Genomic DNA, 15,437 nt, shown 5'->3' with positions numbered 1-15,437 from the left:
AGCACCGGCCCTGAAGTCAGGAGAACCTGAGTTCAAATCTGGCTTCAGACACATAACACTTACTAGCTGTGTAACCCTGGGCAAGTCACTTAACCCCATTGCCCAGCCAACCCCCCCCCGCCCGCCAAAAAAAAATACACTACTTCTCTTTTTTTGTTGTTGTTGTTGTTTGTTTGTTTGTTTTCAAGGCAATTGGGGTTAAGTGACTTGCCCAGAGTCACATAGCTAGTAAGTGTTATGTGTCTGAGGTCGCATTTGAACTCAGGTCCACTGTGCCACCTAGCTGCCTCCTATACACTACCTTTCTTGACTACTGTAGCACCAACTGAGACAAGTATAGCAGCAAATAGAGCCTAAAGTCAGGAAGACCTGTATTCAAATCCAGTCTCACTTACTAGCTGCGTAACCCTAGACAAGTATCTTAACCTCTACCTGTTTCAGTTTCTTCAACTGTGAAATGAGGATAATAATAACACCTCCCATCCAGGGTCATTGCGAAGATCAAATAAGATACTATTTGTAAAGTCCTTAGAATAGTGTTTGGCATATAGTAGGCACTTAATAAATGCTTATTACCTTTTTGCCTTCTCATATCAAATACAGTTTACCATTTTATTATGGACACCCAAGTTGCTCTCTAAATGTTTCATCTTTGTGTGTCATATCTCCCTAACAAAGCTCTACATTCTGGGTGGGTAGGAACTATTTTTCATACAGTTTTGAATCTTCTACAGCAGCAAGAGAAGACTAACACCAAGAAAAATTGTGGAATAGGCAAAATTTATCTTTGACACTCTTCCACCTTTATTTCTATATTCATAGGCTACCCTCCAAGTACCTTTTGTCTGGTGCTGCCCTATAGCTGCATAGCATTCGAGGCTAACTTTCCTCAGACAGTATCCCACTTGCAACCACATTTCTATTCCTCCTGGGCAGTAAGTAACTTGTTAGCCAGTTATCGGAAAGAAAGTTGTCCTTTAAAATAATCCATCTTGAAGTATGAATGACTAATAGCATGCTGAAGTTTGTATTTGCTTTTACAGATAGATTGTTAACTTGCAGGGATCACTCTCTAATGGTGGCTTCTTGGTAGGAATATTTGGGTAAGAGACTACTTTCTAGGATGCCCATTCTTCCCTCCGCCCAAATTATAACATGTAGGTAATCATATGTATTACATACACGTTCAATTAAAGTAAACTTTCCAAAGGTGTCTGTGCTTAACGATTGGCCAGAGAAGGGGAGAGAAACTGGAGGGACAGCACAGGGTATGCTGGTGAGAGTGATGAGCAAAGTTTCAGACCCTGAGGAAATGAATGAATTACTGTAGTGGGGGATCAAAGGTCATGGCCAGACACATCCCAAAGTACTATATCCTGTATGTGAAATTGTCATTAATAGGCCTCAGGCTACCTATGACAGATAGAAGAGTTTACCTAAAAGATAGCTAAGTGGCACAGTGGATAGAGTGGTCAGGAAGACTCATCTTTCAGAATTCAAATTTGGGCCTCAGACGCTTACTAGCTGTATGACTCTAGGCAAATCACTCAACCCTATTTGCCTCAGTTTCCTCATCTATAAAATGAGCTGGAGAAGCAAATGGCAAACCACTCCAATATCTTTGCCAAGAAAACCCCAAATGGGGTCACGAAGAGTCAGACATGACTGAACAACGTGAATAATACCTAACTATCAATGTGCTTACTTCTAACATAGATGACTTTTTTCTATGACACTAATCCCAAAGGGCTAAGTACCCCAGCTTTGTATCCACTTTATCATATACGTATTCATTAAACACAGGATATGGAAAATCTCCTTTTCACTTGTGTTTATTTGATGCATTAACTGACAGCATGTGGTTACTTTTGTAGTCTCTGAGCAACTGAAAAAAATCTCAGAAATCTGACTTTATGAAGTTAGGTTTTCCACTACTGAGAAATATCTTAATGTTAAAAGTTTGTTTACAAGAAGTTGCTGTTTCCACTTGCTGGAGCAGCTCTTAAACATTAAAAAAGTTGTTTTTTCCAACCACTAAGTAGATCTAAACATTAAGTATTTAAGTCGGTTTTCCAGCTCCTGGGCTGTTAGTAAGTTTTGCTGGGACAAAACAGAAAAGCAGAAAAGCTGCTGCTTCCATTTAGCCACCCACAATGTGTGCGTGTGTGTGTGTGTGTATGGGTGTGTGTGCACACACACATTTATATATATATATATGTGTGTGTGTGTGTGTGTGTGTCCACATATATATGTGTATATGTGTATATATATATATATATCCACACACATATGTATATATATATATATATATTCACACATATTTACATACATATGTATATATATATTACATATACACTTCTAGTTAAAAATCTTTTTTTAAATGGCTTATTGTACAATATTTCTGTTTCATTCATATAAGCACAGGGCTCTGTTGACAGTAAGTTCTCTTGTTTTTGTTGGCTGCTCCCTTTCTGCTTCTATTCCACAAAAGATTGGCCTCTCCAACCTCACTAAATGAAGGGTATCTGCTCCATGAGGGAGGCAGACCTGATAAGCCCTTCTGAGGGTGGATTTAGCAAACAGGACCCTTTCTCAATTTGATTTTCCTTTAGGAAAGATGCATTCAGAGGACAAATTCAGGGATCCAATTACCAGTCTGTTGGGAGGGACAATGTCAAGCTTCAACACAAACAAAACCAGTTGAAAGAGCAAAAAAAATTAGGGGTTGAATTAGCCAGTTAGATTGAATAGCCTCTCTTCCAGTTTTCTTCCCTCAATCCTGTCCACTGTGAGTCTGGCTACCTATTAATAAAGGAAATTTTAATAATTCCTTATAGCTATCAGGTTCTAATCCCTTCAAACAAGGTAACCTGTTGAGAAAGAATACATGTTGAAACTCAGGGACCAAAAATTAATTTGATTCCCTACTCCCCAAGCCACTAGTTAAGTGATCATGGAAATTAATCTTTTTCTTTAAAGTTCATTTTTTTCTCTTCTGTAAAATAAGACTAACGATGATTGAGTTACTTACCTTGTGGCTTGCTATAAGGAAAGCATTGTTAAATGGTGCAGTGGATAGAACATGGGACCTGAAATCAGGAACACCAGAGTTCAAATCTGACTTCAGACACCTACGAGCTGCATAAGCCACTTAAGTTGTTTCAGCTTCTTCATCTGTAAAATGAAGAAAATAATAATAGCATCTACCTCCTGTGATTGTTGTGAGAATTAAATGACATAACAATTACAAAGTGTTTAGCACAGTACCTGGCACATAGTAAGCACTGCATAAATGTTAGCTATTATTATTATTATTATTATAAACTGAGAAGGGTAAAATAAATGTGTACTGTCATTAGCCTCTGCTAATAGAATTAAATTCAGGTTCAAGATGAGATTATTTTATTCTTTGTACTTGTATCTCTAGATTCTAGCAAGTCCTTGGCACATAGTAGGTGCTTGACATTAATTTTTGGCTAATTGATTAGTTTATACTCCCTAGAATTAGCTGAATCTTCAACCAGCAATCTATTTCCTCTGAAATTTAGAACTATATATGAAAAAAAATGCTTTTCAAGGTTAGATAGTAAATCAGTAGCCCCACTGTCTTCTAACTGCTTTTTCTATAGTGTGGTGCAGCTCCTTTCCACCTTTCTTCCAACAGTCTGTTCATGTGTGGTCCTTATTGAATTCTAGTTGCCACCAATTCTTTTTTTTTTCTATATTTGGTTTCCTCAATTCCCAACTTAGCCTGCTCCTCAAGTCTCATGGTACTTTCAACAAAGAATCATAGCATCTTAGAATTAAGGTTGAAAAGGACTTCAAAGATTATTTGGTTCAACCTCTCCTTTTAACAGATGACTAAGCAAAGAGCAACTAGGTGACACACTGGATAGAGCACCAGGCCGGGAATCAGGAAGACTTTTCTTCCCGAGTTCAAATCCAGCCTCAGACACTTACTAGCTGTGTGATCCTGGGCAAGTCGCTTAACTCCATTTGCCTCAGATTCCCCATCTGTAAAATGAACTGGAGAAGAAAATGGCAAACACTCCAGTATCTTTGCCAAGAAAACCCCAAATGAGGTCATAAAGAGTCAGGCGTGACTGAAACAAATGAACAACAAAAGCAAAGGCCCAGAGAAGTGTCCTTGTTCAAGGTCACACAGGTAGCAAGGCAAGGATTAGAGAACCCAAGTCCTTTGACTTCAAATTCAGCATTCTCAATTTCACCATGCAGATTCCATTTCCAGGTGCAATTTTTCATCATCTCATCTGTCACAGTGGACATTTCACCACTACTTGTCTCTAGACACACAGATGTAGAAATAAAAAGAGACACTATTTACAGTAGGAGTTTCCTAAGATGACTTCAGCTAATCTATCTCTACCTGGTGCCTGGACAAAAGAGTAGAGTATCAATCTATTTGATCCCTGTGAAGGAGAATCAAGACACATTAACATCAACAAATGCCAGGAAGATTTTTTATTTCTGTTTCTAAGCAGAGGAGGAAGTATAAGGAGACAAGAAAATAATAAGGATGTTTAACATTTAGCAATAAAAACCCTTTGCATTTACTGTATTACTGCCTGTAATTATAATATTGGCAATAGGAGAGTAAAGTACAAAACTGCAGTGTATCATAGAATTTCAGTATTGGAAAGAAACTCAGAGACCATCTAGTTCCATCTATACATGAACAGGAATCTCTTCTCTACTGTCATTTAGAGGTCATCCAGCCTTTACTTGAATCCCTTTAATGAAAGGTACCACTACCTCAAAAGACAGTCCAATTTGCTTGTGGGCAGTTGTAACTATTGGAAGTTTTCCTTGCAACAAATATAATTTTATTTTGTTTATTTTTTTTGGTGAGGCAATCAGGGTTGTGACTTGCCCAGGGTCACACACAGGTATTAAGTGTCAAGTGTCTGAGGCTGAATTTGAACTCAGGTCCTCCTGACTCCAGGGCCAGTGCTCTATCCACTGTGCCACCTAACTGCCCCCTATTATTTTACTTCTTTGTAACTTTTATTACTTGCTCCTTGCTCTGTCCTTTGCAGCTAACAATAATAATGCTAATTCCTCTTCTGGGTGATGTTTGATTCTACTGGCTCAGAGATCTGATCAGTTAAGGCTCTGAAAAGAACATTTTTAAGTAAAGCAGCAGAGGAGAAAAGTAATATAGAGAACAGTAAATAGTGATGATTGATGTTTATAGAATGCTTTAGGATTGCAAGTAGAATGGCTTCATGGATAGTAAGCCAGTCTAGGGAACACATGCCATTGACATATTATGCAGAACTGCATAGTGAGAAATCCAGTTCAAAAGAAGTTGCGCAGTGCTCTATTGTCTTTTAACTCATTTGATCCACATAACAACTATATGATGACTGTCAGTATTACAATTGACCCATTTTTGCAGATGAGAAAACTGAGACTCAGAGAATTCAGATGATTTGCCCAATATCACACAGTTAGTATGAGTCAATCTTTTAATTCAGGTCCATTTACTCCAATTTTGATGCACTTCTGTGACTCGATATTGACTGTCAAGAATGAAAGTGTTAAAACAATTTATAGGGCAGGCCACGTTGTTTGAATACAAAATGTGTGCTTTCCAAAAAGACTATTTTATAGAGAGCTCACATAGGGCAAGCATTCACATGGTGGTCAGAAGAAGTGATACAAGGACACTTCTCAAGGTCTCTCTTAACATCTTTGGAATTGATTGTGTGACATGGGAGACACTGGTGCAGGACCCCTCAATATGGCGTGCCCACATCAGAAAAGGTGTTGTGCTCTATGAGCAAAGCAGAATTGAAATAACTCAAGAGAAATGCAAGATGCACAAACTCAAAGAATCTACCCCAAATGTTCACACGAACTATTTGTGCCTGACCTGTGGTCAAACATTCTGAGCTTGTATTGGTCTGATCAACCCAGATGGACACACTAAACTTGACTCTAGTATAGTGACGCCATTTGGTACTCCTCAAGAATGAAGGACCACAACCAACCAAGTGCCTTAGTAAATGAGAGTGACTATAAAATATCTTATTAAAATCATAGTTAATAGCTTATCCATACGTATTAACTTCCAAAATGTTTCAGATATATAATCTCTTCAGTGCTCCGTAGTCACAAATATCCTGGAAACCCTTTATTGTGCTAGTGTCAAGGGGTCAAGAATATCATGTGTTATAGGATAAACACATAATATCAGGTTATTTTAGGTAGTTGTTATATTAGGGAATATCATTCATATCTGAATCCATGTGGTGTCTAGCCATGTTATGATGAAGATTGATTATGTTAGTGTCTCAATTTTACAGGTAGAGAAACAGACATATGCCACTGAAATAACTCTCATAAATTCCCATAAGATAAGATAAATACAGATGAAAAACTCAGATTCTATGGTTCTTGATTTTCTGTAAATACAGTGCACTAATCTCAATTCTTTTTATGCCTCAGACTCAGAGGGCTGAGCTGAAACGCCTGGGGCACCTTTGGATATTGGGAGAGGGGGGTAAATCGGCTAACCTACCTTCCTCCTCAGTGTCCCTCATTTATAGCTCTGCATGCTCCTGTTCCATAGTTTGTCCCCCAAGGAATATAAATTTAGAAGGGAAACCTGTAGGTAATTAACATCTTACTAGTCCAGCATGTCTGTCATTCCTCTGATAAAATGTATTGGGTGTGGTTTCTTGACATGCAGTTGATAAAATGCACTAGTTGTGTTCCATTTAGTTTGACTTTCCATTAGTTTTTTTTTTCCAATGAGAATGTCTTAATGGCCAAGTATTGCAGCTTCTGTTTTCAATCATGGGGGACATTTTTATGCATTTATTTTTTACATTTTCCAATAAGAAACATACTTCAATTCTTTTTTTAAAATTAGAAGCATAGTATGAAAGGGTGGGTGATACATGGAAGAAAAGCTTGTCTGCTGGCTTAGATTAGTAAAAGTGTCTTGGAGTTCTTTTCCTCTTGGAGCTCTCAAGTGGTTCACTAACCCAGGGACAGAGCCTCACTCATGTATATCATTCCATTAGTTGTCATGAAGGCCTAATAATGCATAGTTGGAGAAGTAAGGGGCCTTGCTTTAACTGATCTATGCATCTAAAAATAGTAGGTCATTTGGCCTCAATTTCCCTCTCAGTAATGAACAAAACTATATGTTCTCAAATGAGCAATGCATCATGAATCTTCACTCCTAAAATACAAATGTTGTGATTTGTTTTATGTAGTGCTTAGGAGAGAGGCATGGGCCTGTGATGAATATGGAATCAGCTTTAGGAAAAGGAAAAGCTACATTTATATACTGCCTTTGACTCATGCAAGCCAAATGACCATAATCAAATAACTTAATCACTCTTTTTGCCTCAAGTTATTCTGTAATGCTGTAAGTTACAGATAAGTTACTGACCTTCACTGATGGACAGAGTTAAATAACTTGAATTTCATGAATCAGAGAAATCAGAAGTCTGGGCCTCACTTCTCTCTCTGTCTCTCTCTGTCTCTCTGTCTCTCTGTCTCTCTCTCTTAAAAAATAGAATTAAGCAAGGAAGACTAATGGAAACACTTTAAAATGGCCCATGGTCCCTAGCCCCAAATTTATAAATTTGGGAAAAATTACTTAACTTCCCTGAGTGACTTTACAATACAAATAATAATGCACTAAGATGCTGTGTATCCTAATAAGTTTTACATATAGATAGAACTATTATCACAGGTGAGAGAAATACTATTTCTTCCTATGCTTAGCCTAGTTAGAAATATTCAATGGCATCCCACCTATTGTCGGTAACCATCTTTACCATTAGGCCATGAATGAATTTAGTTTTTATGTAATTTTGTGCCATATTCACCACCCCCAGACAAACAAAGCTTGTCATGTTTAACTCGAATAGATGCTGCTTTACTTTAAGAGGTTCTTGATGACTTCATTTTATTTTTATGATCCAAACCATCTTTATTTTTCAATATATGTTATTTATTTCATTAAATAATTTCCAAATTACATGTAAATTTTTTTAACATTCATTTTTAAAAATTTTGAGTTCCAAGTTCTCTCAGTAACTTCCATTTCGTCACTATTTTTGAGAAGGTAAGCAATTTGGTATCAATTATACATATACATGTGAAGTCACACAAACGTATTTAAATATTTGCCATGTTGCAAAAAGAAAAACAGACAAAAGATCCCCCCCAAAATATAGAAAGTTAAAAAAAAGTATGCTTCAGTCTTCAGAGTGCATTAGTTCTCTCTCTGGAGATGGATGACATTTTTTAGCCTGGGTCCTTTTGAATTGTCTTGGATTATTGTCTAGATCAGAGTAGCTAAGTCTTTCACAGATGACCATCCTTACAATATTCCTATTATTATGTACAATGTTCTTCTGGTTCTTCTCACTTCACTTTGCATGAGTTTAAATAATTCTTCCCAAGTTTTTTTCTGAAACCATCCTGCTTGTCAGTTCTTATAGCACAATAGTATCCCACCAAAATCAGATACCACAACTTGTTCAACCATTCCCCAACTGATGACCATCACTTCAATTTCCAATTCTTTGCCACCACAAAAGAACTATTATAAATATTTTTGTAAAAACAGATCCCTTTCTCTCTTTTTATTATTATTCTCTTTGGGAGACAGGCCTAGTAGTGATATTGTTGGATCAAATGGTACATACAGTTTTGTAGTTGCAAATTGTTCTCCAGATTGGTTGGACAAATTCACAATTCCACCAATGGTGCAGTAGAATCCCATTTTTTCCCATGTTTCCTTCAACATTCACAATTTTCCTTTTTTGTCATGTAAGCCAATCTGATAGATGTGAGATGGTACATCAGAGTTGTTTTAATTTTCATTTCTATAATGAGTAGTGATTCAGAGCATTATTTCACGTGACTATAGGTAGCTTTGATTTCTTCTTTTGAAAACTGCTTGTTCATATCCTTTGACCATTTATTAATTGAAGAATGGCTCTTAATTTTATAAATTTGTATCAGTTCCCTATCTAGAGATGAAACCTTTATCATAGAACCTTGCTGTAAATCCTGCCCCCCAACTTTCCTATTTTCCTTGTTATTTTGGCCACAATAATTTTGTTTATGCAGAAGTGTTTTAATTTCATGTAATCAAAAATATCCATTTCAATTCCTGCGATCTTCTCTATCTCTTAGTAATGAACTCTTCCTTTTCCCATGATCTGACAGGTATATTTTTCCATGCTCCCTTAATTTACTTATGATGTCACCCATTATGTCTAAATCCTTTATTCATTTTGACCTAATCTTGGTACATAGTATGAGATGCTGGTTGATGCATAGTTTCTGCCAAGTTGATTTTCAGTTTTTCCAGCAATTTTTGCCAAATGATGAGTTCTTACCATAAAAGATTAGATAACTGAGTTTTTCAAACACTAAATTACTATGGTCATTTCTTACTGTGTATTATGTACTTAACCTATTCCATCAATCCACCACTCTTTCTTAGCCAGTACCAAATCATTTTGATGATTACTGCTTTGTAATATAGTTTGAACTCTGGTACTACTAAGCCACCTTCTTTCACAATGTTTTTTTTTTCTTTGTTTGTTTGTTTGTTTTACTGATTCCTTTGATATACTTGACCTTTTGTCCTTCCAGATGAATTTTGTTGATATTTTTTCTAACTCCATAAAATATTTTTGGTAGTTTGGTTGTTATGGCACTAAACAAGTAAATTTGTTTAAAGTAGGGTTGCCATTTTTATCATATTAGCTCAGCTTACTCATTAGCAATTACCATTTCTCCAGATGTTTAGATGTGTCTTTATTTGTGTGAAGTGTTTCATAATTGTGTTCATCTGGGTTTATTTTGGCAGGTAGACTCCCAAATATTTCAATGTCCACAATGATCTAAAATGGAATTTTTCTTTCTATCATTTCCTCCTGGATTTTATAGAAATGTTGATGATTTATGTGAGTTTGTTCTGCTCAAGCTGTTATTTTAACTAGTTTTTTCACTTAATTCTCTAAAGTTCTCTACGTACATTATCATATATGATTTACAAAGACTGATAGCTTTATTTCCTTATTGCCTATTTTTATTCCTTCAATTTCTTTTTCTTGTCATTTTTCTAGTTACCATTTGTAGTACAATATAAATAGTAATTGTCATAATGGACATCATTTCTTCACTCCTGATCATATTGAGAAAGATTCAAACTTATACCTGTTACAGATAATGTTTGCTCTTGGTGTTGGATGGCTACTACTTATCATTTTTGGAAAAGCACTGCTTATTCCTATGCTTTCTAATTTTTTAAATGGAAATAAGTGTTGTATTTCATCAAAGACTTTTTCTGTATCTATTGATATAATCATTTTTGTTCTTTTTATTATTGATAAGGTCACTTATGCTGATAGTTATCTTAATATTGAACCAGCCCTGCCTTTCTGGCACAAATCCTATCTGGTCATAGTTCATGATCTTTTTCTCTTTTATTGATGTACCCATTTGAGATTTACATATATTTAGAGATACACATTTTCCCCTTAGATCTGTTTTGGTTACATCCCACAAATTTTGGAATGTTGTTTCATTATTGTTATTCTTTTTCATTGAAATTTTAATTGTTTTTATGATTTGTTCTTTGACCCATTCATTCTTAGTATTAGATTATTTAGATTTCAATTAGTTTTTTTATCTATGGTTCCATATCCCTTTATTGAAAGCAATGTAATTTTTATTGCACTATCATCTGAAAATGGTGAATTTAATGTTTCTACTTTTCTGCATTTGGCTATGAGATTTGTATGCCCTAAAACCTAGTCAGTTTTTGTAAAGGTACCAGGCACAGCTGAGAAAAAGATATACTCTTTTCTATTCCCATTCAGTTTTATTCCAGAAGTCTATCATATCTAATTTTTCTAAGAATCATTCATATCCTTAAACTTTTTTCTTATCTATTTTATGGTTTTGAGAGGGGAAATTTGATGTTACCATTTCCTTCTGTAATGTATTAAACTTTTTCTTGAAGAATTTGGATGCCATGCCATTTGGTGCATATATGTTTATTATTGATATTATTTCATTGTCGATGATGCCTTTTTGCAAGGCGTAGTTTCCCTGCTTATCCCATTAAATAAGGTCTATTTTTTTGCTTTTGCTTTTTTCTGAGATCATGATTGTTACCCCTTCCCTTTTCACTTCAGCTGATGCATGATTCTACTCCAGTTTCTTCTAAATCTTTATGTGTCTCTCTGTTTTAAATGTATTTCTTGTAAACAGCATATTGTTGGATTCTGGTTTCTAATCCATTTTACTATCCATTTTTGTTTTATGGTTGAATTTATCCCATTCCCCTTCAGTTATGATTACTAACTGTGCATTTCCCTCTACCCTATTTTCTTCTATTTATCCTTCTCTCTCTTTTTATCCTGTCCCTCCTCAAAGGTATGTTTTACTTGTGACCACCGACTTTCTTTATCCACCTTCCCTTTTATCACTTCCTCTTTTTCTTTTAATTTCCTTCCTCTCCTTTTTCCTTGTAGGGTAAAATAGATTCTATTGCCAATTTATTATGTATATGAATATATTTCTCTTCTTTGAATCAACTTAGATGTGAGTAAAGTTCTAGCGTTGCCCCAACATTTTCCCTTTCACTCTTAGAGTTCTTCCTTGTGCACCTCTTATGTGGGATAATTTTCCCTGTTCTACCTCTCCCTTTCCCCTTCTCCCAAGACATTCCTGTTTCTTGCTTATCTATTTTTTAGGTCATCCCAATATAATTGATTTGCTCCTGTACCCTCTTTCTATGGAGTATCCTCCTAATTGACCTAACAATGATAAAGTTCTTATAAGTTACATATATTATCTTCCTATATAGAAGGGTAAACATTTTAACCTTACTGAGTTCCTTATGATTTCTCCTTCACATTTACTTTTTTATGATTCTCCTGAGTCTTGTATTTGAAAGTCAAATTTCCTATTAAGCTTTGGTCTTTTCATCAGTAATATTTGAAAATCTTCTATTTCATCAAATACTAATTTATTCACTTGAAGGACTATACTCAGTTTTGCTGGGTAAGTTCTTTTTGGTTGCAATCCCAGGTTTTTGCCTTATGGAATATTAATTTCCAAGCCCTACATTCTTTTAATGTGGTAATTGATAAATCTTGTGTGATCCTGACTGAGGCTCCACAGTATTTGAATGATGATATTCTGGCTGGTTAAAGTATTTTCTTTTTGACCTGTGAGAACTGGAGTTTGGCTATAACATATATTCCTGGGAGTTTTCATTTTGAGATCTTTCAGGTGGTGATCAGTGGATTCTTTTAATTTCGATTTTACCCTATGGTTCTAGGATATCAAGATATTTTTCCTTGATAATTTCTTCAAATACGGTATCTAGGCTCTTTCTTTGGTCCTGGATTTCAAGTAATCCAATATTCTTTAATTAAATCTCCTCATGTATTTTCTATATCTGTTGTTTTCCCCAATAACATATTTCACATTTTCTTCTATTTTTTCATTCTTTTTTATTTTTTATTGTTTCTTTTTTTTACTTTTTATTTTTTATTTTTATTAATTTAATTATTTTTAGTTTTCAACATTCACTTCCACAAGACTTTGAGTTTCAAATTTTCTCCCCATCTCTCACCTCCCCCACCCCAAGACAATGTGCATTCTGAATACCCCTTCCCCCAATCTTCCCTCTCTTCTATTATCCCCCTTATCCTTTCCCCCTTCTATTTTCCTGTAGGGCAGGATAGATTTCTATACCCCATTGTCTGTATATCTTATTTCCCAGTTCCATGTAAAAACAATTTTTAATGTTTGTTCTTTAAAACTTTGAGTTCCAAATTCTCTCCCTTCCTCCCTCCCCACCCACCCTCATTAAGAATGCAAGCAATTTGATATGGGTTATACATTTGTAGTCAGGCAAAACACTTACATAATAGTTATGTTGTGAAAGACTAACTATATTTCCCTCCATCCTATCCCACCCCATTTTTTTCTATTCTTTCTTTGACCCTGTCTCTCCTCAAAAGTGTTTGCTTTTGATTACCTCCTCCCCCAATTTGCCCTTTCTTCTATCACCCACCCTTATCCCCTTCACTCCTATTTTCCTGTAGGGTAAGATAGATTTCCATACTCAATGAAGTGTGTATGTTATTCACTCCTTACGCCAAATCTGATGAGAGTAAGATTCACTCATTCCCTCTCACCAAGATCCCCCCTCTTTGCTTCCACTGTAAAAGCATTTTCTTACCTCTTTTATGTGAGATAATTTACCCCATTCTACCTCTCTCTTTCTTCTTCTCCCAGTATAATCCTCTCTCACCCCTTAATTTTATTTTTTTAGATATCATACCTTCATATTCAACTCACCATGTGCCTCATGAGTTACAAATATTATCTTTCCATGTAGGAATATGAACAATTCAATTTTAATAAGTCCCATAAGATTTATCTTTCCTGTTTACCTTTTCATGCTACTCTTGAGTCTTATATTTGAAAGTCAAATTTTCTATTCAGCTTTGGTCTTTTCATCAAGAAAACTTGAAACTCTTCTATTTTCATTGAATGTCCATTTTTCCCCTGAAGGATTATAACCAGTTTTGCTGGGTAGGTGATTCTTGTGTTATCCTGATTGTGTTTCCACAATACTTGAATTGTTTCTTTCTGGCTCTTTGCAATATTTTCTCCTTGACCTGGGAATTCTGGAGTTTGGCTATAATATTACTAAGACTTTTCCTTTGGGGATCTCTTTCATAAGGTGATCAGTGGATTCTTTCAATTTCTATTTTAATCTCTGGTTCTAGAATATCAGGGCAGTTTTCCTTGATAATTTGTTAAAAGATGATGTCTAAGTTCTTTCATTTGATCATGGTTTTCAGGTAGTCCAATAACTTTTAAATTATCTCTACTGAATCTATTTTCCAGGTCAATTGTTTTTCCAATGAGATATTTCACATTGTTTTCTATTTTTTCTTTTTTTTGGTTTTCTTTTATTGTTTCTTGATTTCTCATGGAGTTATTAGCTTCCATTTGCTCCATTCTAACTTTTAAGGAATTATTTTCTTCCATGAGCTTTTGGAACTTCTTTTCCATTTGTCCAATTCTACTTTTTCAGGTATTCTTCTCCTCATTGGCTTTTGGACTTCGTTTGCCGTTTGGGTTCGGCTATTTTTTAAGGTGTTATTTTCTTCAGTATTTTTTGGGTCTCCTTTAGCAAGTTCTTGACTCGTTTTTTCATGATTTTCTTGCATCACTCATTTCTCTTCTCAATTTTTCCTCTGTTTCTCTTACTTGCTTTTCAAAATCCTTTTTGAGCTTTTCTATGTCCTGAGACCAATTCATATTTTTCTTGGAGGCTTTGGATGTAAGAAGTTTGACTTTGTTGTCCTCTTCATGTTGTAGGTTTTGATCTTCTTTGTCACTAAAGTAAGATTCTATAGTCTGAGTTTTTTCCCCACTGTTTGTTCATGTTCCCAGCCAATTACTTGACTTTTTAACTCTTTGTTAAGGTATGGGTCTGCTTCCATTCTGGAAGGTGTACTGTCCCAAGCTTCAGGAGTTTTGTGCAGCTGTTTTCAGAGCTACTTCTAGAGACCTGTAAATTTTCAGTTCTTCCAAGGTGGTATGAACAAAAAAGAGGTGCTTACTTTTTTTCTAGCCTGAGCTGTGTTCTATGGGTAACCACAAGCAATCTTTTCTGCCTTGGAACTGTGAGGAAGATTCCCTCTCCACCACTTCCACAAGCTCCACAAGCACTTCTCCTCACCACAGTACCACCACCTAGGACAGCAACCCAGATCCAAGTATGGGCAAAGCAAGGGAATCCTGCCTCAGCATCAGCAAAGAGATCCCTGCAATTCTACTCTGATCAGCCCCTCCATCCACACACCACCTGTGGGCTGAGAGCTCTGGAAACAACCACTGCTGCTGTGGCCACTGCCCAAGGAATGCACTAAGGCCAGGGCTGGACCACACTCCTCTCTCACCCAGGTCTGACAGACCTTTCCCACTGACCTTCTAAGTTGTCTTTGGTGTTTGTGGGTTGAGAAGTCTGGAAACTGTCACAGCTGCCTGTGATTTGGTCTCCTGAGGCCTGCTCTGGTTTGACTCTGGTCCTGTCTTTGCCTGCTTGGCCCATGCTGAACTTCACTCCTCTCCCAGCCTGGCACAACAGACCTTTCCTATCAACCATCTAGGTTATCTTGGTCTGAAAATTTGTTTCAGTCAGTCTTTTTGTGCATTTTGCTGCTCTAGAATTTGTTTAGAGTCATTTTTACAGGTATTTGGAGGGATTTGTGGGAGAGCTCAACCAAGTCACTGCTTTTACTCTGCCATCTTGGCTTTGTCTCTCCATCCCTTTTTGTCTCTTTTTTAAAATTTTTAATTTTTTTCCTTATTGTCTCTTAATAGCTCATAGAGTCATTAGC

This window comes from Vombatus ursinus, unplaced genomic scaffold (assembly GCF_900497805.2).
Source record: "Vombatus ursinus unplaced genomic scaffold, bare-nosed wombat genome assembly UNPS02014801.1, whole genome shotgun sequence".
NCBI lineage: Eukaryota > Metazoa > Chordata > Mammalia > Diprotodontia > Vombatidae > Vombatus > Vombatus ursinus.
The sequence above is the reverse complement of the archived record's forward strand: the minus strand, read 5'-3'. Positions refer to the sequence as shown.